Here is a 23,902-nt window from a genome sequence, read left to right on the forward strand (position 1 = left end):
CGTTTGAGCTAAGATTTTAAAATTATTCACATAATGAAAACCTATACTTTGTTTCAAGCGAGTTTCCCATTCAAATGCATGTAACAGTGAGAAACGCATTGTCTTGGCGAAATAAAGCGTTTTTGAACAACTTCATATAAATCGCTGTAACTTTTGATAGAAGACTCAGACAAACATGTTTATGGCTTTATCTTATAGAACTCAATATCCCCGTACTGGGCAAACAGGTTTTGCAGCCGTTTGAGCTAAGATTTTAAAATTATTCACATAATGAAAACCTATACTTTGTTTCAAGCGAGTTTCCCATTCAAATGCATGTAACAGTGAGAAACGCATTGTCTTGGCGAAATAAAGCGTTTTTGTACAACTTCATATAAATCGCTGTAACTTTTGATAGAAGACTCAGACAAACATGTTTATGGCTTTATCTTATAGAACTCAATATCCCTGTGCTGGGGAAACAGGTTTTGCAGCCGTTTGAGCTAAGATTTTAAAATTATTCACATAATGAAAACCTATACTTTGTTTCAAGCGAGTTTCCCATTCAAATGCATGTAACAGTGAGAAACGCATTGTCTTGGCGAAATAAAGCGTTTTTGAACAACTTCATATAAATCGCTGTAACTTTTGATAGAAGACTCAGACAAACATGTTTATGGCTTTATCTTATAGAACTCAATATCCCCGTACTGGGCAAACAGAACAGGTTTTGCAGCCGTTTGAGCTAAGATTTTAAAATTATTCACATAATGAAAACCTATACTTTGTTTCAGGCGAGTTTCCCATTCAAATGCATGTAACAGTGAGAAAGGCATTGTCTTGGCGAAATAAAGCGTTTTTAAACAACTTCATATAAATCGCTGTAACTTTTGATAGAAGACTCAGACAAACATGTTTATGGCTTTATCTTATAGAACTCAATATCCCCGTGCTGGGCAAACAGAACAGGTTTTGCAGCCGTTTGAGCTAAGATTTTAAAATTATTCACATAATGAAAACCTATACTTTGTTTCAAGCGAGTTTCCCATTCAAATGCATGTAACAGTGAGAAACGCATTGTCATGGCGAAATAAAGCGTTTTTGAACAACTTCATATAAATCGCTGTAACTTTTGATAGAAGACTCAGACAAACATGTTTATGGCTTTATCTTATAGAACTCAATATCCCCGTACTGGGCAAACAGGTTTTGCAGCCGTTTGAGCTAAGATTTTAAAATTATTCACATAATGAAAACCTATACTTTGTTTCAGGCGAGTTTCCCATTCAAATGCATGTAACAGTGAGAAACGCATTGTCTTGGCGAAATAAAGCGTTTTTGTACAACTTCATATAAATCGCTGTAACTTTTGATAGAAGACTCAGACAAACATGTTTATGGCTTTATCTTATAGAACTCAATATCCCTGTGCTGGGCAAACAGGTTTTGCAGCCGTTTGAGCTAAGATTTTAAAATTATTCACATAATGAAAACCTATACTTTGTTTCAGGCGAGTTTCCCATTCAAATGCATGTAACAGTGAGAAACGCATTGTCTTGGCGAAATAAAGCGTTTTTGTACAACTTCATATAAATCGCTGTAACTTTTGATAGAAGACTCAGACAAACATGTTTATGGCTTTATCTTATAGAACTCAATATCCCTGTGCTGGGCAAACAGGTTTTGCAGCCGTTTGAGCTAAGATTTTAAAATTATTCACATAATGAAAACCTATACTTTGTCTCAGGCGAGTTTCCCATTCAAATGCATGTAACAGTGAGAAACGCATTGTCTTGGCGAAATAAAGCGTTTTTGTACAACTTCATATAAATCGCTGTAACTTTTGATAGAAGACTCAGACAAACATGTTTATGGCTTTATCTTATAGAACTCAATATCCCCGTGCTGGGCAAACAGAACAGGTTTTGCAGCCGTTTGAGCTAAGATTGTAAAATTATTCACATAATGAAAACCTATACTTTGTTTCAGGCGAGTTTCCCATTCAAATGCATGTAACAGTGAGAAACGCATTGTCTTGGCGAAAGAAAGCGTTTTTGTACAACTTCATATAAATCGCTGTAACTTTTGATAGAAGACTCAGACAAACATGTTTATGGCTTTATCTTATAGAACTCAATATCCCCGTGCTGGGCAAACAGGTTTTGCAGCCGTTTGAGCTAAGATTTTAAAATTATTCACATAATGAAAACCTATACTTTGTTTCAGGCGAGTTTCCCATTCAAATGCATGTAACAGTGAGAAACGCATTGTCTTGGCGAAATAAAGCGTTTTTGAACAACTTCATATAAATCGCTGTAACTTTTGATAGAAGACTCAGACAAACATGTTTATGGCTTTATCTTATAGAACTCAATATCCCCGTGCTGGGCAAACAGAACAGGTTTTGCAGCCGTTTGAGCTAAGATTTTAAAATTATTCACATAATGAAAACCTATACTTTGTTTCAAGCGAGTTTCCCATTCAAATGCATGTAACAGTGAGAAACGCATTGTCATGGCGAAATAAAGCGTTTTTGAACAACTTCATATAAATCGCTGTAACTTTTGATAGAAGACTCAGACAAACATGTTTATGGCTTTATCTTATAGAACTCAATATCCCCGTACTGGGCAAACAGGTTTTGCAGCCGTTTGAGCTAAGATTTTAAAATTATTCACATAATGAAAACCTATACTTTGTTTCAGGCGAGTTTCCCATTCAAATGCATGTAACAGTGAGAAACGCATTGTCTTGGCGAAATAAAGCGTTTTTGTACAACTTCATATAAATCGCTGTAACTTTTGATAGAAGACTCAGACAAACATGTTTATGGCTTTATCTTATAGAACTCAATATCCCCGTGCTGGGCAAACAGAACAGGTTTTGCAGCCGTTTGAGCTAAGATTGTAAAATTATTCACATAATGAAAACCTATACTTTGTTTCAGGCGAGTTTCCCATTCAAATGCATGTAACAGTGAGAAACGCATTGTCTTGGCGAAATAAAGCGTTTTTGTACAACTTCATATAAATCGCTGTAACTTTTGATAGAAGACTCAGACAAACATGTTTATGGCTTTATCTTATAGAACTCAATATCCCCGTACTGGGCAAACAGGTTTTGCAGCCGTTTGAGCTAAGATTTTAAAATTATTCACATAATGAAAACCTATACTTTGTTTCAGGCGAGTTTCCCATTCAAATGCATGTAACAGTGAGAAACGCATTGTCTTGGCGAAATAAAGCGTTTTTGTACAACTTCATATAAATCGCTGTAACTTTTGATAGAAGACTCAGACAAACATGTTTATGGCTTTATCTTATAGAACTCAATATCCCCGTGCTGGGCAAACAGAACAGGTTTTGCAGCCGTTTGAGCTAAGATTTTAAAATTATTCACATAATGAAAACCTATACTTTGTTTCAGGCGAGTTTCCCATTCAAATGCATGTAACAGTGAGAAACGCATTGTCTTGGCGAAATAAAGCGTTTTTGAACAACTTCATATAAATCGCTGTAACTTTTGATAGAAGACTCAGACAAACATGTTTATGGCTTTATCTTATAGAACTCAATATCCCCGTGCTGGGCAAACAGAACAGGTTTTGCAGCCGTTTGAGCTAAGATTTTAAAATTATTCACATAATGAAAACCTATACTTTGTTTCAGGCGAGTTTCCCATTCAAATGCATGTAACAGTGAGAAACGCATTGTCTTGGCGAAATAAAGCGTTTTTGAACAACTTCATATAAATCGCTGTAACTTTTGATAGAAGACTCAGACAAACATGTTTATGGCTTTACCTTATAGAACTCAATATCCCTGTGCTGGGCAAACAGGTTTTGCAGCCGTTTGAGCTAAGATTTTAAAATTATTCACATAATGAAAACCTATACTTTGTTTCAAGCGAGTTTCCCATTCAAATGCATGTAACAGTGAGAAACGCATTGTCTTGGCGAAATAAAGCGTTTTTGAACAACTTCATATAAATCGCTGTAACTTTTGATAGAAGACTCAGACAAACATGTTTATGGCTTTATCTTATAGAACTCAATATCCCCGTGCTGGGCAAACAGAACAGGTTTTGCAGCCGTTTGAGCTAAGATTGTAAAATTATTCACATAATGAAAACCTATACTTTGTTTCAGGCGAGTTTCCCATTCAAATGCATGTAACAGTGAGAAACGCATTGTCTTGGCGAAAGAAAGCGTTTTTGTACAACTTCATATAAATCGCTGTAACTTTTGATAGAAGACTCAGACAAACATGTTTATGGCTTTATCTTATAGAACTCAATATCCCCGTGCTGGGCAAACAGGTTTTGCAGCCGTTTGAGCTAAGATTTTAAAATTATTCACATAATGAAAACCTATACTTTGTTTCAGGCGAGTTTCCCATTCAAATGCATGTAACAGTGAGAAACGCATTGTCTTGGCGAAATAAAGCGTTTTTGAACAACTTCATATAAATCGCTGTAACTTTTGATAGAAGACTCAGACAAACATGTTTATGGCTTTATCTTATAGAACTCAATATCCCCGTGCTGGGCAAACAGAACAGGTTTTGCAGCCGTTTGAGCTAAGATTTTAAAATTATTCACATAATGAAAACCTATACTTTGTTTCAAGCGAGTTTCCCATTCAAATGCATGTAACAGTGAGAAACGCATTGTCATGGCGAAATAAAGCGTTTTTGAACAACTTCATATAAATCGCTGTAACTTTTGATAGAAGACTCAGACAAACATGTTTATGGCTTTATCTTATAGAACTCAATATCCCCGTACTGGGCAAACAGGTTTTGCAGCCGTTTGAGCTAAGATTTTAAAATTATTCACATAATGAAAACCTATACTTTGTTTCAGGCGAGTTTCCCATTCAAATGCATGTAACAGTGAGAAACGCATTGTCTTGGCGAAATAAAGCGTTTTTGTACAACTTCATATAAATCGCTGTAACTTTTGATAGAAGACTCAGACAAACATGTTTATGGCTTTATCTTATAGAACTCAATATCCCTGTGCTGGGCAAACAGGTTTTGCAGCCGTTTGAGCTAAGATTTTAAAATTATTCACATAATGAAAACCTATACTTTGTTTCAAGCGAGTTTCCCATTCAAATGCATGTAACAGTGAGAAACGCATTGTCTTGGCGAAATAAAGCGTTTTTGAACAACTTCATATAAATCGCTGTAACTTTTGATAGAAGACTCAGACAAACATGTTTATGGCTTTATCTTATAGAACTCAATATGCCCGTGCTGGGCAAACAGGTTTTGCAGCCGTTTGAGCTAAGATTTTAAAATTATTCACATAATGAAAACCTATACTTTGTTTCAAGCGAGTTTCCCATTCAAATGCATGTAACAGTGAGAAACGCATTGTCTTGGCGAAATAAAGCGTTTTTGAACAACTTCATATAAATCGCTGTAACTTTTGATAGAAGACTCAGACAAACATGTTTATGGCTTTATCTTATAGAACTCAATATCCCCGTGCTGGGCAAACAGGTTTTGCAGCCGTTTGAGCTAAGATTTTAAAATTATTCACATAATGAAAACCTATACTTTGTTTCAGGCGAGTTTCCCATTCAAATGCATGTAACAGTGAGAAACGCATTGTCTTGGCGAAATAAAGCGTTTTTGTACAACTTCATATAAATCGCTGTAACTTTTGATAGAAGACTCAGACAAACATGTTTATGGCTTTATCTTATAGAACTCAATATCCCCGTGCTGGGCAAACAGAACAGGTTTTGCAGCCGTTTGAGCTAAGATTGTAAAATTATTCACATAATGAAAACCTATACTTTGTTTCAGGCGAGTTTCCCATTCAAATGCATGTAACAGTGAGAAACGCATTGTCTTGGCGAAATAAAGCGTTTTTGTACAACTTCATATAAATCGCTGTAACTTTTGATAGAAGACTCAGACAAACATGTTTATGGCTTTATCTTATAGAACTCAATATCCCTGTGCTGGGCAAACAGGTTTTGCAGCCGTTTGAGCTAAGATTTCAAAATTATTCACATAATGAAAACCTATACTTTGTTTCAGGCGAGTTTCCCATTCAAATGCATGTAACAGTGAGAAATGCACTGTCTTGGCGAAAGAAAGCGTTTTTGTACAACTTCATATAAATCGCTGTAACTTTTGATAGAAGACTCAGACAAACATGTTTATGGCTTTATCTTATAGAACTCAATATGCCCGTGCTGGGCAAACAGGTTTTGCAGCCGTTTGAGCTAAGATTTTAAAATTATTCACATAATGAAAACCTATACTTTGTTTCAAGCGAGTTTCCCATTCAAATGCATGTAACAGTGAGAAACGCATTGTCTTGGCGAAATAAAGCGTTTTTGAACAACTTCATATAAATCGCTGTAACTTTTGATAGAAGACTCAGACAAACATGTTTATGGCTTTATCTTATAGAACTCAATATCCCCGTACTGGGCAAACAGGTTTTGCAGCCGTTTGAGCTAAGATTTTAAAATTATTCACATAATGAAAACCTATACTTTGTTTCAGGCGAGTTTCCCATTCAAATGCATGTAACAGTGAGAAACGCATTGTCTTGGCGAAATAAAGCGTTTTTGTACAACTTCATATAAATCGCTGTAACTTTTGATAGAAGACTCAGACAAACATGTTTATGGCTTTATCTTATAGAACTCAATATCCCCGTGCTGGGCAAACAGAACAGGTTTTGCAGCCGTTTGAGCTAAGATTGTAAAATTATTCACATAATGAAAACCTATACTTTGTTTCAGGCGAGTTTCCCATTCAAATGCATGTAACAGTGAGAAACGCATTGTCTTGGCGAAATAAAGCGTTTTTGTACAACTTCATATAAATCGCTGTAACTTTTGATAGAAGACTCAGACAAACATGTTTATGGCTTTATCTTATAGAACTCAATATCCCTGTGCTGGGCAAACAGGTTTTGCAGCCGTTTGAGCTAAGATTTTAAAATTATTCACATAATGAAAACCTATACTTTGTTTCAGGCGAGTTTCCCATTCAAATGCATGTAACAGTGAGAAACGCATTGTCTTGGCGAAATAAAGCGTTTTTGAACAACTTCATATAAATCGCTGTAACTTTTGATAGAAGACTCAGACAAACATGTTTATGGCTTTATCTTATAGAACTCAATATCCCCGTGCTGGGCAAACAGAACAGGTTTTGCAGCCGTTTGAGCTAAGATTTTAAAATTATTCACATAATGAAAACCTATACTTTGTTTCAAGCGAGTTTCCCATTCAAATGCATGTAACAGTGAGAAACGCATTGTCATGGCGAAATAAAGCGTTTTTGAACAACTTCATATAAATCGCTGTAACTTTTGATAGAAGACTCAGACAAACATGTTTATGGCTTTATCTTATAGAACTCAATATCCCCGTACTGGGCAAACAGGTTTTGCAGCCGTTTGAGCTAAGATTTTAAAATTATTCACATAATGAAAACCTATACTTTGTTTCAAGCGAGTTTCCCATTCAAATGCATGTAACAGTGAGAAACGCATTGTCTTGGCGAAATAAAGCGTTTTTGAACAACTTCATATAAATCGCTGTAACTTTTGATAGAAGACTCGGACAAACATGTTTATGGCTTTATCTTATAGAACTCAATATGCCCGTGCTGGGCAAACAGGTTTTGCAGCCGTTTGAGCTAAGATTTTAAAATTATTCACATAATGAAAACCTATACTTTGTTTCAAGCGAGTTTCCCATTCAAATGCATGTAACAGTGAGAAACGCATTGTCTTGGCGAAATAAAGCGTTTTTGAACAACTTCATATAAATCGCTGTAACTTTTGATAGAAGACTCAGACAAACATGTTTATGGCTTTATCTTATAGAACTCAATATCCCCGTGCTGGGCAAACAGGTTTTGCAGCCGTTTGAGCTAAGATTTTAAAATTATTCACATAATGAAAACCTATACTTTGTTTCAGGCGAGTTTCCCATTCAAATGCATGTAACAGTGAGAAACGCATTGTCTTGGCGAAATAAAGCGTTTTTGTACAACTTCATATAAATCGCTGTAACTTTTGATAGAAGACTCAGACAAACATGTTTATGGCTTTATCTTATAGAACTCAATATCCCCGTGCTGGGCAAACAGAACAGGTTTTGCAGCCGTTTGAGCTAAGATTGTAAAATTATTCACATAATGAAAACCTATACTTTGTTTCAGGCGAGTTTCCCATTCAAATGCATGTAACAGTGAGAAACGCATTGTCTTGGCGAAATAAAGCGTTTTTGTACAACTTCATATAAATCGCTGTAACTTTTGATAGAAGACTCAGACAAACATGTTTATGGCTTTATCTTATAGAACTCAATATCCCTGTGCTGGGCAAACAGGTTTTGCAGCCGTTTGAGCTAAGATTTCAAAATTATTCACATAATGAAAACCTATACTTTGTTTCAAGCGAGTTTCCCATTCAAATGCATGTAACAGTGAGAAATGCACTGTCTTGGCGAAAGAAAGCGTTTTTGTACAACTTCATATAAATCGCTGTAACTTTTGATAGAAGACTCAGACAAACATGTTTATGGCTTTATCTTATAGAACTCAATATCCCCGTACTGGGCAAACAGGTTTTGCAGCCGTTTGAGCTAAGATTTTAAAATTATTCACATAATGAAAACCTATACTTTGTTTCAGGCGAGTTTCCCATTCAAATGCATGTAACAGTGAGAAACGCATTGTCTTGGCGAAATAAAGCGTTTTTGTACAACTTCATATAAATCGCTGTAACTTTTGATAGAAGACTCAGACAAACATGTTTATGGCTTTATCTTATAGAACTCAATATCCCCGTGCTGGGCAAACAGAACAGGTTTTGCAGCCGTTTGAGCTAAGATTGTAAAATTATTCACATAATGAAAACCTATACTTTGTTTCAGGCGAGTTTCCCATTCAAATGCATGTAACAGTGAGAAACGCATTGTCTTGGCGAAATAAAGCGTTTTTGTACAACTTCATATAAATCGCTGTAACTTTTGATAGAAGACTCAGACAAACATGTTTATGGCTTTATCTTATAGAACTCAATATCCCTGTGCTGGGCAAACAGGTTTTGCAGCCGTTTGAGCTAAGATTTCAAAATTATTCACATAATGAAAACCTATACTTTGTTTCAAGCGAGTTTCCCATTCAAATGCATGTAACAGTGAGAAATGCACTGTCTTGGCGAAAGAAAGCGTTTTTGTACAACTTCATATAAATCGCTGTAACGTTTGATAGAAGACTCAGACAAACATGTTTATGGCTTTATCTTATAGAACTCAATATGCCCGTGCTGGGCAAACAGGTTTTGCAGCCGTTTGAGCTAAGATTTTAAAATTATTCACATAATGAAAACCTATACTTTGTTTCAAGCGAGTTTCCCATTCAAATGCATGTAACAGTGAGAAACGCATTGTCTTGGCGAAATAAAGCGTTTTTGAACAACTTCATATAAATCGCTGTAACTTTTGATAGAAGACTCAGACAAACATGTTTATGGCTTTATCTTATAGAACTCAATATCCCCGTACTGGGCAAACATGTTTTGCAGCCGTTTGAGCTAAGATTTTAAAATTATTCACATAATGAAAACCTATACTTTGTTTCAGGCGAGTTTCCCATTCAAATGCATGTAACAGTGAGAAACGCATTGTCTTGGCGAAATAAAGCGTTTTTGTACAACTTCATATAAATCGCTGTAACTTTTGATAGAAGACTCAGACAAACATGTTTATGGCTTTATCTTATAGAACTCAATATCCCCGTACTGGGCAAACAGGTTTTGCAGCCGTTTGAGCTAAGATTTTAAAATTATTCACATAATGAAAACCTATACTTTGTTTCAGGCGAGTTTCCCATTCAAATGCATGTAACAGTGAGAAACGCATTGTCTTGGCGAAATAAAGCGTTTTTGTACAACTTCATATAAATCGCTGTAACTTTTGATAGAAGACTCAGACAAACATGTTTATGGCTTTATCTTATAGAACTCAATATCCCCGTGCTGGGCAAACAGAACAGGTTTTGCAGCCGTTTGAGCTAAGATTTTAAAATTATTCACATAATGAAAACCTATACTTTGTTTCAGGCGAGTTTCCCATTCAAATGCATGTAACAGTGAGAAACGCATTGTCTTGGCGAAAGAAAGCGTTTTTGTACAACTTCATATAAATCGCTGTAACTTTTGATAGAAGACTCAGACAAACATGTTTATGGCTTTATCTTATAGAACTCAATATCCCCGTGCTGGGCAAACAGGTTTTGCAGCCGTTTGAGCTAAGATTTTAAAATTATTCACATAATGAAAACCTATACTTTGTTTCAGGCGAGTTTCCCATTCAAATGCATGTAACAGTGAGAAACGCATTGTCTTGGCGAAATAAAGCGTTTTTGTACAACTTCATATAAATCGCTGTAACTTTTGATAGAAGACTCAGACAAACATGTTTATGGCTTTATCTTATAGAACTCAATATCCCCGTGCTGGGCAAACAGAACAGGTTTTGCAGCCGTTTGAGCTAAGATTTTAAAATTATTCACATAATGAAAACCTATACTTTGTTTCAGGCGAGTTTCCCATTCAAATGCATGTAACAGTGAGAAACGCATTGTCTTGGCGAAAGAAAGCGTTTTTGTACAACTTCATATAAATCGCTGTAACTTTTGATAGAAGACTCAGACAAACATGTTTATGGCTTTATCTTATAGAACTCAATATCCCCGTGCTGGGCAAACAGGTTTTGCAGCCGTTTGAGCTAAGATTTTAAAATTATTCACATAATGAAAACCTATACTTTGTTTCAGGCGAGTTTCCCATTCAAATGCATGTAACAGTGAGAAACGCATTGTCTTGGCGAAATAAAGCGTTTTTGAACAACTTCATATAAATCGCTGTAACTTTTGATAGAAGACTCAGACAAACATGTTTATGGCTTTATCTTATAGAACTCAATATGCCCGTGCTGGGCAAACAGGTTTTGCAGCCGTTTGAGCTAAGATTTTAAAATTATTCACATAATGAAAACCTATACTTTGTTTCAAGCGAGTTTCCCATTCAAATGCATGTAACAGTGAGAAACGCATTGTCTTGGCGAAATAAAGCGTTTTTGAACAACTTCATATAAATCGCTGTAACTTTTGATAGAAGACTCAGACAAACATGTTTATGGCTTTATCTTATAGAACTCAATATCCCCGTACTGGGCAAACAGAACAGGTTTTGCAGCCGTTTGAGCTAAGATTTTAAAATTATTCACATAATGAAAACCTATACTTTGTTTCAGGCGAGTTTCCCATTCAAATGCATGTAACAGTGAGAAAGGCATTGTCTTGGCGAAATAAAGCGTTTTTAAACAACTTCATATAAATCGCTGTAACTTTTGATAGAAGACTCAGACAAACATGTTTATGGCTTTATCTTATAGAACTCAATATCCCCGTGCTGGGCAAACAGAACAGGTTTTGCAGCCGTTTGAGCTAAGATTTTAAAATTATTCACATAATGAAAACCTATACTTTGTTTCAAGCGAGTTTCCCATTCAAATGCATGTAACAGTGAGAAACGCATTGTCTTGGCGAAATAAAGCGTTTTTGAACAACTTCATATAAATCGCTGTAACTTTTGATAGAAGACTCAGACAAACATGTTTATGGCTTTATCTTATAGAACTCAATATCCCCGTACTGGGCAAACAGGTTTTGCAGCCGTTTGAGCTAAGATTTTAAAATTATTCACATAATGAAAACCTATACTTTGTTTCAAGCGAGTTTCCCATTCAAATGCATGTAACAGTGAGAAACGCATTGTCTTGGCGAAATAAAGCGTTTTTGAACAACTTCATATAAATCGCTGTAACTTTTGATAGAAGACTCAGACAAACATGTTTATGGCTTTATCTTATAGAACTCAATATGCCCGTGCTGGGCAAACAGAACAGGTTTTGCAGCCGTTTGAGCTAAGATTTTAAAATTATTCACATAATGAAAACCTATACTTTGTTTCAGGCGAGTTTCCCATTCAAATGCATGTAACAGTGAGAAAGGCATTGTCTTGGCGAAATAAAGCGTTTTTAAACAACTTCATATAAATCGCTGTAACTTTTGATAGAAGACTCAGACAAACATGTTTATGGCTTTATCTTATAGAACTCAATATCCCCGTGCTGGGCAAACAGAACAGGTTTTGCAGCCGTTTGAGCTAAGATTTTAAAATTATTCACATAATGAAAACCTATACTTTGTTTCAAGCGAGTTTCCCATTCAAATGCATGTAACAGTGAGAAACGCATTGTCTTGGCGAAATAAAGCGTTTTTGAACAACTTCATATAAATCGCTGTAACTTTTGATAGAAGACTCAGACAAACATGTTTATGGCTTTATCTTATAGAACTCAATATGCCCGTGCTGGGCAAACAGGTTTTGCAGCCGTTTGAGCTAAGATTTTAAAATTATTCACATAATGAAAACCTATACTTTGTTTCAAGCGAGTTTCCCATTCAAATGCATGTAACAGTGAGAAACGCATTGTCTTGGCGAAATAAAGCGTTTTTGAACAACTTCATATAAATCGCTGTAACTTTTGATAGAAGACTCAGACAAACATGTTTATGGCTTTATCTTATAGAACTCAATATCCCCGTGCTGGGCAAACAGAACAGGTTTTGCAGCCGTTTGAGCTAAGATTGTAAAATTATTCACATAATGAAAACCTATACTTTGTTTCAGGCGAGTTTCCCATTCAAATGCATGTAACAGTGAGAAACGCATTGTCTTGGCGAAAGAAAGCGTTTTTGTACAACTTCATATAAATCGCTGTAACTTTTGATAGAAGACTCAGACAAACATGTTTATGGCTTTATCTTATAGAACTCAATATCCCCGTGCTGGGCAAACAGGTTTTGCAGCCGTTTGAGCTAAGATTTTAAAATTATTCACATAATGAAAACCTATACTTTGTTTCAGGCGAGTTTCCCATTCAAATGCATGTAACAGTGAGAAACGCATTGTCTTGGCGAAATAAAGCGTTTTTGTACAACTTCATATAAATCGCTGTAACTTTTGATAGAAGACTCAGACAAACATGTTTATGGCTTTATCTTATAGAACTCAATATCCCCGTGCTGGGCAAACAGAACAGGTTTTGCAGCCGTTTGAGCTAAGATTTTAAAATTATTCACATAATGAAAACCTATACTTTGTTTCAGGCGAGTTTCCCATTCAAATGCATGTAACAGTGAGAAACGCATTGTCTTGGCGAAAGAAAGCGTTTTTGTACAACTTCATATAAATCGCTGTAACTTTTGATAGAAGACTCAGACAAACATGTTTATGGCTTTATCTTATAGAACTCAATATCCCCGTGCTGGGCAAACAGGTTTTGCAGCCGTTTGAGCTAAGATTTTAAAATTATTCACATAATGAAAACCTATACTTTGTTTCAGGCGAGTTTCCCATTCAAATGCATGTAACAGTGAGAAACGCATTGTCTTGGCGAAATAAAGCGTTTTTGAACAACTTCATATAAATCGCTGTAACTTTTGATAGAAGACTCAGACAAACATGTTTATGGCTTTATCTTATAGAACTCAATATGCCCGTGCTGGGCAAACAGGTTTTGCAGCCGTTTGAGCTAAGATTTTAAAATTATTCACATAATGAAAACCTATACTTTGTTTCAAGCGAGTTTCCCATTCAAATGCATGTAACAGTGAGAAACGCATTGTCTTGGCGAAATAAAGCGTTTTTGAACAACTTCATATAAATCGCTGTAACTTTTGATAGAAGACTCAGACAAACATGTTTATGGCTTTATCTTATAGAACTCAATATCCCCGTACTGGGCAAACAGAACAGGTTTTGCAGCCGTTTGAGCTAAGATTTTAAAATTATTCACATAATGAAAACCTATACTTTGTTTCAGGCGAGTTTCCCATTCAAATGCATGTAACAGTGAGAAAGGCATTGTCTTGGCGAAATAAAGCGTTTTTAAACAACTTCATATAAATCGCTGTAACTTTTGATAGAAGACTCAGACAAACATGTTTATGGCTTTATCTTATAGAACTCAATATCCCCGTGCTGGGCAAACAGAACAGGTTTTGCAGCCGTTTGAGCTAAGATTTTAAAATTATTCACATAATGAAAACCTATACTTTGTTTCAAGCGAGTTTCCCATTCAAATGCATGTAACAGTGAGAAACGCATTGTCTTGGCGAAATAAAGCGTTTTTGAACAACTTCATATAAATCGCTGTAACTTTTGATAGAAGACTCAGACAAACATGTTTATGGCTTTATCTTATAGAACTCAATATCCCCGTACTGGGCAAACAGGTTTTGCAGCCGTTTGAGCTAAGATTTTAAAATTATTCACATAATGAAAACCTATACTTTGTTTCAAGCGAGTTTCCCATTCAAATGCATGTAACAGTGAGAAACGCATTGTCTTGGCGAAATAAAGCGTTTTTGAACAACTTCATATAAATCGCTGTAACTTTTGATAGAAGACTCAGACAAACATGTTTATGGCTTTATCTTATAGAACTCAATATGCCCGTGCTGGGCAAACAGAACAGGTTTTGCAGCCGTTTGAGCTAAGATTTTAAAATTATTCACATAATGAAAACCTATACTTTGTTTCAGGCGAGTTTCCCATTCAAATGCATGTAACAGTGAGAAAGGCATTGTCTTGGCGAAATAAAGCGTTTTTAAACAACTTCATATAAATCGCTGTAACTTTTGATAGAAGACTCAGACAAACATGTTTATGGCTTTATCTTATAGAACTCAATATCCCCGTGCTGGGCAAACAGAACAGGTTTTGCAGCCGTTTGAGCTAAGATTTTAAAATTATTCACATAATGAAAACCTATACTTTGTTTCAAGCGAGTTTCCCATTCAAATGCATGTAACAGTGAGAAACGCATTGTCTTGGCGAAATAAAGCGTTTTTGAACAACTTCATATAAATCGCTGTAACTTTTGATAGAAGACTCAGACAAACATGTTTATGGCTTTATCTTATAGAACTCAATATCCCCGTACTGGGCAAACAGGTTTTGCAGCCGTTTGAGCTAAGATTTTAAAATTATTCACATAATGAAAACCTATACTTTGTTTCAAGCGAGTTTCCCATTCAAATGCATGTAACAGTGAGAAACGCATTGTCTTGGCGAAATAAAGCGTTTTTGAACAACTTCATATAAATCGCTGTAACTTTTGATAGAAGACTCAGACAAACATGTTTATGGCTTTATCTTATAGAACTCAATATGCCCATGCTGGGCAAACAGGTTTTGCAGCCGTTTGAGCTAAGATTTTAAAATTATTCACATAATGAAAACCTATACTTTGTTTCAAGCGAGTTTCCCATTCAAATGCATGTAACAGTGAGAAACGCATTGTCTTGGCGAAATAAAGCGTTTTTGAACAACTTCATATAAATCGCTGTAACTTTTGATAGAAGACTCAGACAAACATGTTTATGGCTTTATCTTATAGAACTCAATATCCCCGTACTGGGCAAACAGGTTTTGCAGCCGTTTGAGCTAAGATTTTAAAATTATTCACATAATGAAAACCTATACTTTGTTTCAAGCGAGTTTCCCATTCAAATGCATGTAACAGTGAGAAACGCATTGTCTTGGCGAAATAAAGCGTTTTTGAACAACTTCATATAAATCGCTGTAACTTTTGATAGAAGACTCAGACAAACATGTTTATGGCTTTATCTTATAGAACTCAATATGCCCGTGCTGGGCAAACAGGTTTTGCAGCCGTTTGAGCTAAGATTTTAAAATTATTCACATAATGAAAACCTATACTTTGTTTCAAGCGAGTTTCCCATTCAAATGCATGTAACAGTGAGAAACGCATTGTCTTGGCGAAATAAAGCGTTTTTGAACAACTTCATATAAATCGCTGTAACTTTTGATAGAAGACTCAGACAAACATGTTTATGGCTTTATCTTATAGAACTCAATATCCCCGTGCTGGGCAAACAGGTTTTGCAGCCGTTTGAGCTAAGATTTTAAAATTATTCACATAATGAAAACCTATACTTTGTTTCAGGCGAGTTTCCCATTCAAATGCATGTAACAGTGAGAAACGCATTGTCTTGGCGAAATAAAGCGTTTTTGTACAACTTCATATAAATCGCTGTAACTTTTGATAGAAGACTCAGACAAACATGTTTATGGCTTTATCTTATAGAACTCAATATCCCCGTGCTGGGCAAACAGAACAGGTTTTGCAGCCGTTTGAGCTAAGATTGTAAAATTATTCACATAATGAAAACCTATACTTTGTTTCAGGCGAGTTTCCCATTCAAATGCATGTAACAGTGAGAAACGCATTGTCTTGGCGAAATAAAGCGTTTTTGTACAACTTCATATAAATCGCTGTAACTTTTGATAGAAGACTCAGACAAACATGTTTATGGCTTTATCTTATAGAACTCAATATCCCTGTGCTGGGCAAACAGGTTTTGCAGCCGTTTGAGCTAAGATTTCAAAATTATTCACATAATGAAAACCTATACTTTGTTTCAAGCGAGTTTCCCATTCAAATGCATGTAACAGTGAGAAATGCACTGTCTTGGCGAAAGAAAGCGTTTTTGTACAACTTCATATAAATCGCTGTAACTTTTGATAGAAGACTCAGACAAACATGTTTATGGCTTTATCTTATAGAACTCAATATGCCCGTGCTGGGCAAACAGGTTTTGCAGCCGTTTGAGCTAAGATTTTAAAATTATTCACATAATGAAAACCTATACTTTGTTTCAAGCGAGTTTCCCATTCAAATGCATGTAACAGTGAGAAACGCATTGTCTTGGCGAAATAAAGCGTTTTTGAACAACTTCATATAAATCGCTGTAACTTTTGATAGAAGACTCAGACAAACATGTTTATGGCTTTACCTTATAGAACTCAATATCCCTGTGCTGGGCAAACAGGTTTTGCAGCCGTTTGAGCTAAGATTTTAAAATTATTCACATAATGAAAACCTATACTTTGTTTCAAGCGAGTTTCCCATTCAAATGCATGTAACAGTGAGAAACGCATTGTCTTGGCGAAATAAAGCGTTTTTGAACAACTTCATATAAATCGCTGTAACTTTTGATAGAAGACTCAGACAAACATGTTTATGGCTTTATCTTATAGAACTCAATATCCCCGTGCTGGGCAAACAGAACAGGTTTTGCAGCCGTTTGAGCTAAGATTTTAAAATTATTCACATAATGAAAACCTATACTTTGTTTCAGGCGAGTTTCCCATTCAAATGCATGTAACAGTGAGAAACGCATTGTCTTGGCGAAATAAAGCGTTTTTGTACAACTTCATATACATCGCTGTAACTTTTGATAGAAGACTCAGACAAACATGTTTATGGCTTTATCTTATAGAACTCAATATCCCCGTGCTGGGCAAACAGGTTTTGCAGCCGTTTGAGCTAAGATTTCAAAATTATTCACATAATGAAAACCTATACTTTGTTTCAAGCGAGTTTCCCATTCAAATGCATGTAACAGTGAGAAACGCATTGTCTTGGCGAAATAAAGCGTTTTTGAACAACTTCATATAAATCGCTGTAACTTTTGATAGAAGACTCAGACAAACATGTTTATGGCTTTATCTTATAGAACTCAATATGCCCGTGCTGGGCAAACAGGTTTTGCAGCCGTTTGAGCTAAGATTTTAAAATTATTCACATAATGAAAACCTATACTTTGTTTCAAGCGAGTTTCCCATTCAAATGCATGTAACAGTGAGAAACGCATTGTCTTGGCGAAATAAAGCGTTTTTGTACAACTTCATATAAATCGCTGTAACTTTTGATAGAAGACTCAGACAAACATGTTTATGGCTTTATCTTATAGAACTCAATATGCCCGTGCTGGGCAAACAGGTTTTGCAGCCGTTTGAGCTAAGATTTTAAAATTATTCACATAATGAAAACCTATACTTTGTTTCAGGCGAGTTTCCCATTCAAATGCATGTAACAGTGAGAAAGGCATTGTCTTGGCGAAATAAAGCGTTTTTAAACAACTTCATATAAATCGCTGTAACTTTTGATAGGAGACTCAGACAAACATGTTTATGGCTTTATCTTATAGAACTCAATATCCCCGTGCTGGGCAAACAGAACAGGTTTTGCAGCCGTTTGAGCTAAGATTTTAAAATTATTCACATAATGAAAACCTATACTTTGTTTCAGGCGAGTTTCCCATTCAAATGCATGTAACAGTGAGAAACGCATTGTCTTGGCGAAATAAAGCGTTTTTGAACAACTTCATATAAATCGCTGTAACTTTTGATAGAAGACTCAGACAAACATGTTTATGGCTTTATCTTATAGAACTCAATATCCCCGTGCTGGGCAAACAGAACAGGTTTTGCAGCCGTTTGAGCTAAGATTTTAAAATTATTCACATAATGAAAACCTATACTTTGTTTCAGGTGAGTTTCCCATTCAAATGCATGTAACAGTGAGAAACGCATTGTCTTGGCGAAATAAAGCGTTTTTGTACAACTTCATATAAATCGCTGTAACTTTTGATAGAAGACTCAGACAAACATGTTTATGGCTTTATCTTATAGAACTCAATATCCCTGTGCTGGGCAAACAGGTTTTGCAGCCATTTGAGCTAAGATTTTAAAATTATTCACATAATGAAAACCTATACTTTGTTTCAGGCGAGTTTCCCATTCAAATGCATGTAACAGTGAGAAAGGCATTGTCTTGGCGAAAGAAAGCGTTTTTAAACAACTTCATATAAATCGCTGTAACTTTTGATAGGAAACTCAGACAAACATGTTTATGGCTTTATCTTATAGAACTCAATATCCCCGTGCTGGGCAAACAGGTTTTGCAGCCGTTTGAGCTAAGATTTTAAAATTATTCACATAATGAAAACCTATACTTTGTTTCAGGCGAGTTTCCCATTCAAATGCATGTAACAGTGAGAAACGCATTGTCTTGGCGAAATAAAGCGTTTTTGAACAACTTCATATAAATCGCTGTAACTTTTGATAGAAGACTCAGACAAACATGTTTATGGCTTTATCTTATAGAACTCAATATCCCCGTGCTGGGCAAACAGAACAGGTTTTGCAGCCGTTTGAGCTAAGATTTCAAAATTATTCACATAATGAAAACCTATACTTTGTTTCAAGCGAGTTTCCCATTCAAATGCATGTAACAGTGAGAAACGCATTGTCTTGGCGAAATAAAGCGTTTTTGAACAACTTCATATAAATCGCTGTAACTTTTGATAGAAGACTCAGACAAACATGTTTATGGCTTTATCTTATAGAACTCAATATGCCCGTGCTGGGCAAACAGGTTTTGCAGCCGTTTGAGCTAAGATTTTAAAATTATTCACATAATGAAAACCTATACTTTGTTTCAAGCGAGTTTCCCATTCAAATGCATGTAACAGTGAGAAACGCATTGTCTTGGCGAAATAAAGCGTTTTTGTACAACTTCATATAAATCGCTGTAACTTTTGATAGAAGACTCAGACAAACATGTTTATGGCTTTATCTTATAGAACTCAATATGCCCGTGCTGGGCAAACAGGTTTTGCAGCCGTTTGAGCTAAGATTTTAAAATTATTCACATAATGAAAACCTATACTTTGTTTCAGGCGAGTTTCCCATTCAAATGCATGTAACAGTGAGAAAGGCATTGTCTTGGCGAAATAAAGCGTTTTTAAACAACTTCATATAAATCGCTGTAACTTTTGATAGGAGACTCAGACAAACATGTTTATGGCTTTATCTTATAGAACTCAATATCCCCGTGCTGGGCAAACAGAACAGGTTTTGCAGCCGTTTGAGCTAAGATTTTAAAATTATTCACATAATGAAAACCTATACTTTGTTTCAGGCGAGTTTCCCATTCAAATGCATGTAACAGTGAGAAACGCATTGTCTTGGCGAAATAAAGCGTTTTTGAACAACTTCATATAAATCGCTGTAACTTTTGATAGAAGACTCAGACAAACATGTTTATGGCTTTATCTTATAGAACTCAATATCCCCGTGCTGGGCAAACAGAACAGGTTTTGCAGCCGTTTGAGCTAAGATTTTAAAATTATTCACATAATGAAAACCTATACTTTGTTTCAGGTGAGTTTCCCATTCAAATGCATGTAACAGTGAGAAAGGCATTGTCTTGGCGAAATAAAGCGTTTTTGTACAACTTCATATAAATCGCTGTAACTTTTGATAGAAGACTCAGACAAACATGTTTATGGCTTTATCTTATAGAACTCAATATCCCCGTGCTGGGCAAACAGAACAGGTTTTGCAGCCGTTTGAGCTAAGATTTTAAAATTATTCACATAATGAAAACCTATACTTTGTTTCAGGCGAGTTTCCCATTCAAATGCATGTAACAGTGAGAAACGCATTGTCTTGGCGAAATAAAGCGTTTTTGTACAACTTCATATAAATCGCTGTAACTTTTGATAGAAGACTCAGACAAACATGTTTATGGCTTTATCTTATAGAACTCAATATGCCCGTGCTGGGCAAACAGGTTTTGCAGCCGTTTGAGCTAAGATTTTAAAATTATTCACATAATGAAAACCTATACTTTGTTTCAGGCGAGTTTCCCATTCAAATGCATGTAACAGTGAGAAACGCATTGTCTTGGCGAAATAAAGCGTTTTTGAACAACTTCATATAAATCGCTGTAACTTTTGATAGAAGACTCAGACAAACATGTTTATGGCTTTATCTTATAGAACTCAATATCCCCGTGCTGGGCAAACAGAACAGGTTTTGCAGCCGTTTGAGCTAAGATTTTAAAATTATTCACATAATGAAAACCTATACTTTGTTTCAGGTGAGTTTCCCATTCAAATGCATGTAACAGTGAGAAAGGCATTGTCTTGGCGAAATAAAGCGTTTTTGAACAACTTCATATAAATCGCTGTAACTTTTGATAGAAGACTCAGACAAACATGTTTATGGCTTTATCTTATAGAACTCAATATCCCCGTGCTGGGCAAACAGGTTTTGCAGCCGTTTGAGCTAAGATTTTAAAATTATTCACATAATGAAAACCTATACTTTGTTTCAGGCGAGTTTCCCATTCAAATGCATGTAACAGTGAGAAAGGCATTGTCTTGGCGAAATAAAGCGTTTTTAAACAACTTCATATAAATCGCTGTAACTTTTGATAGAAGACTCAGACAAACATGTTTATGGCTTTATCTTATAGAACTCAATATCCCCGTGCTGGGCAAACAGAACAGGTTTTGCAGCCGTTTGAGCTAAGATTTCAAAATTATTCACATAATGAAAACCTATACTTTGTTTCAAGCGAGTTTCCCATTCAAATGCATGTAACAGTGAGAAACGCATTGTCTTGGCGAAATAAAGCGTTTTTGAACAACTTCATATAAATCGCTGTAACTTTTGATAGAAGACTCAGACAAACATGTTTATGGCTTTATCTTATAGAACTCAATATGCCCGTGCTGGGCAAACAGGTTTTGCAGCCGTTTGAGCTAAGATTTTAAAATTATTCACATAATGAAAACCTATACTTTGTTTCAAGCGAGTTTCCCATTCAAATGCATGTAACAGTGAGAAACGCATTGTCTTGGCGAAATAAAGCGTTTTTGTACAACTTCATATAAATCGCTGTAACTTTTGATAGAAGACTCAGACAAACATGTTTATGGCTTTATCTTATAGAACTCAATATGCCCGTGCTGGGCAAACAGGTTTTGCAGCCGTTTGAGCTAAGATTTTAAAATTATTCACATAATGAAAACCTATACTTTGTTTCAGGCGAGTTTCCCATTCAAATGCATGTAACAGTGAGAAAGGCATTGTCTTGGCGAAATAAAGCGTTTTTAAACAACTTCATATAAATCGCTGTAACTTTTGATAGGAGACTCAGACAAACATGTTTATGGCTTTATCTTATAGAACTCAATATCCCCGTGCTGGGCAAACAGAACAGGTTTTGCAGCCGTTTGAGCTAAGATTTTAAAATTATTCACATAATGAAAACCTATACTTTGTTTCAGGCGAGTTTCCCATTCAAATGCATGTAACAGTGAGAAACGCATTGTCTTGGCGAAATAAAGCGTTTTTGAACAACTTCATATAAATCGCTGTAACTTTTGATAGAAGACTCAGACAAACATGTTTATGGCTTTATCTTATAGAACTCAATATCCCCGTGCTGGGCAAACAGAACAGGTTTTGCAGCCGTTTGAGCTAAGATTTTAAAATTATTCACATAATGAAAACCTATACTTTGTTTCAGGTGAGTTTCCCATTCAAATGCATGTAACAGTGAGAAACGCATTGTCTTGGCGAAATAAAGCGTTTTTGTACAACTTCATATAAATCGCTGTAACTTTTGATAGAAGACTCAGACAAACATGTTTATGGCTTTATCTTATAGAACTCAATATCCCTGTGCTGGGCAAACAGGTTTTGCAGCCATTTGAGCTAAGATTTTAAAATTATTCACATAATGAAAACCTATACTTTGTTTCAGGCGAGTTTCCCATTCAAATGCATGTAACAGTGAGAAAGGCATTGTCTTGGCGAAAGAAAGCGTTTTTAAACAACTTCATATAAATCGCTGTAACTTTTGATAGGAAACTCAGACAAACATGTTTATGGCTTTATCTTATAGAACTCAATATCCCCGTGCTGGGCAAACAGGTTTTGCAGCCGTTTGAGCTAAGATTTTAAAATTATTCACATAATGAAAACCTATACTTTGTTTCAGGCGAGTTTCCCATTCAAATGCATGTAACAGTGAGAAACGCATTGTCTTGGCGAAATAAAGCGTTTTTGTACAACTTCATATAAATCGCTGTAACTTTTGATAGAAGACTCAGACAAACATGTTTATGGCTTTATCTTATAGAACTCAATATGCCCGTGCTGGGCAAACAGGTTTTGCAGCCGTTTGAGCTAAGATTTTAAAATTATTCACATAATGAAAACCTATACTTTGTTTCAGGCGAGTTTCCCATTCAAATGCATGTAACAGTGAGAAACGCATTGTCTTGGCGAAATAAAGCGTTTTTGAACAACTTCATATAAATCGCTGTAACTTTTGATAGAAGACTCAGACAAACATGTTTATGGCTTTATCTTATAGAACTCAATATCCCCGTGCTGGGCAAACAGAACAGGTTTTGCAGCCGTTTGAGCTAAGATTTTAAAATTATTCACATAATGAAAACCTATACTTTGTTTCAGGTGAGTTTCCCATTCAAATGCATGTAACAGTGAGAAAGGCATTGTCTTGGCGAAATAAAGCGTTTTTGTACAACTTCATATAAATCGCTGTAACTTTTGATAGAAGACTCAGACAAACATGTTTATGGCTTTATCTTATAGAACTCAATATCCCCGTGCTGGGCAAACAGAACAGGTTTTGCAGCCGTTTGAGCTAAGATTTTAAAATTATTCACATAATGAAAACCTATACTTTGTTTCAGGCGAGTTTCCCATTCAAATGCATGTAACAGTGAGAAACGCATTGTCTTGGCGAAATAAAGCGTTTTTGTACAACTTCATATAAATCGCTGTAACTTTTGATAGAAGACTCAGACAAACATGTTTATGGCTTTATCTTATAGAACTCAATATGCCCGTGCTGGGCAAACAGGTTTTGCAGCCGTTTGAGCTAAGATTTTAAAATTATTCACATAATGAAAACCTATACTTTGTTTCAGGCGAGTTTCCCATTCAAATGCATGTAACAGTGAGAAACGCATTGTCTTGGCGAAATAAAGCGTTTTTGAACAACTTCATATAAATCGCTGTAACTTTTGATAGAAGACTCAGACAAACATGTTTATGGCTTTATCTTATAGAACTCAATATCCCCGTGCTGGGCAAACAGAACAGGTTTTGC

The sequence above is a fragment of the Rhamphochromis longiceps genome, linkage group LG7 (genome assembly GCF_057381845.1).
Source record: "Rhamphochromis longiceps isolate RC_006_pf linkage group LG7, R_longiceps_female_GT1.1, whole genome shotgun sequence".
Lineage (NCBI taxonomy): Eukaryota > Metazoa > Chordata > Actinopteri > Cichliformes > Cichlidae > Rhamphochromis > Rhamphochromis longiceps.